Below are 1,886 nucleotides of genomic sequence, written 5' to 3'. Positions count from 1 at the left end.
GAGAGGGCGTTTGCGTCTCTATGAGTGACTATAAGCGAGAGAAAGGGGAAGATAGACGAGAGAAGCTAATGGAAATAGGTGGGACAGAATATTCACTAAAAGGTTGTCTGTGTCATTATAACCACGTCTGAAGTCTCAACTTCCTGACTACTGCCGGAAAGGAGAGATATGCACACGAGTAAATCACATTGTCGTATAAATTCCCACAGCCACTGCTCTCGTTTGATTTGTGGGGTTTACTGGGGTTTACCTGGGGTTTACCTTCTTTTTCAACATTGTCCCCATTACGATCATAACCATCAAACAAACAACCCAACAATGCATCCCTCGGTTGAGGCAGTGTCATCCGATCACAGTAGGGCTCTCGTGGCTGTGTTGTGAATGGCTTCTAAGGACGTTGACGGGCAAGGGATCACAAAGTGTCACATGGCTGTAGATCCATAACAAACAGATGATCAATACTGATGCGATAGAAAAAAAAAGATAGGAAAAGATAGTTTGTGGTCAGGGAACTGGGTTCGATTCCCCACATCCGCAGCATAACCTCTTGGTGCTCTTGAGAATGTTGAAATGTATCTGATTTCAATGATTCAAGTTGCTTGAATTTGAAAGATAACCTATTTATCAAACTTTATAATGAATATCTTTAAAATTACAGCTGATGTCGATATTTATTCAGTGTCTACATATATAAATGCAAAACATCTTGGGACTTCCTGTCAAGCCCTCATTGGAGGAAGGTGTTTGTTGATTGTGCAGATACCAGCTGTCCTCCATAAGCATTAATGAGGTGTTTTTCAAAACCAATATAAAGACAATCTAGCAAAGCAAGCATAGTACCAGGTCTCTCCTGTCTGAAAGCTGGTCGGTCATAGTTACAGCTTGTGTTAAGCTGTCGTAAATATCGTCTACCATGGCAGTTGTCTCCTCTTTAAGGTATGTTTAAGTATAGTTGATAATTGATATGATATTAGGAAGTGTCTTTGTTTTTGAAAAGTTTTGACAAAAACCCTGTGTCTGTTACAGTGTTTACTTGATTAGCATCTTCTTGATTAGCAGTGGGATGGGGGTTCCACTTGCAAGATATGGTATGTATTTCACTGAACCTTTTGTTAAAACACCGGAACCCGGTAGCGGCTACATTTTCTCTTTATGGTACTAGGTGATGAGTAGTTTGATTCTTGTACGTGTACCTGGATGACTCAAACTTGCATTGTTTATGCTACTGAGAACTCAAAATTGCCTCTTTCCACAAGTCCCAACAGTCTCTTGGCTCCACAGGCTATCCATCATCTAGTGACGATGCTCTGGACCAATACTGGTCCAACCTTGGATACCTCATTGAGCCAAGGGCAAACAAGATGTCTGCTCTCGCCCAAGCTTCCTCCTCGGCCTCCATGTCCCAACAGGGATCCAGTGAGGCAGATGCACCACAAGGAAAGGGAGTATCTAAAGTTGGAGATTGGTCTTTTACTTCAAGCGGAGGAAACCCTCGATCTCAGGACCAGACCGGCTGGAACATGGGAGGAAAGTCTGAGATGGCAGCTGTTTACCAGCAGGCTGACGGGTCACCAAGTTTCATTGTCCAGACCAGCAGTGGTTACAAACGGTCCAGACTGAGTGGCACCACAGACGAATACTCCCTCATCAAAGGTCTTCATGAATATGGTATTAATCCTGAAGACTTCTAGATGTCAAGCTCTACCAAGGATCAGATTTTGAAATGTAAGTTGTACAATCCAAAGATTCAACTTTTTGACCCTTCATTGCTTAATCATTTCTCAATCTCTTCTAGGTGGGCGGAAAACCTTTCCCTCGGCAACGTCCTGCAAAAATGTCTTGCCTGTTTTCAATATTGTTCAACACATAAAGTGAGATGTAACTCA

General features: G+C 42.5%; 1 long non-coding RNA gene across 1 annotated transcript; it reads left to right on the top strand.

The window, feature by feature from the left end:
- Positions 1-831: 831 nt before the first annotated feature.
- Positions 832-1,886, top strand: LOC132446658 (uncharacterized). Its single transcript, XR_009522947.1, has 4 exons — positions 832-936; positions 1,027-1,088; positions 1,282-1,725; positions 1,796-1,886. It is a non-coding gene; the product is annotated as an uncharacterized LOC132446658 (long non-coding RNA).

The sequence above is a fragment of the Gadus macrocephalus genome, chromosome 18 (assembly GCF_031168955.1).
Source record: "Gadus macrocephalus chromosome 18, ASM3116895v1".
Classification (NCBI taxonomy): domain Eukaryota; kingdom Metazoa; phylum Chordata; class Actinopteri; order Gadiformes; family Gadidae; genus Gadus; species Gadus macrocephalus.
The sequence above is the reverse complement of the archived record's forward strand: the minus strand, read 5'-3'. Positions and strand labels throughout refer to the sequence as shown.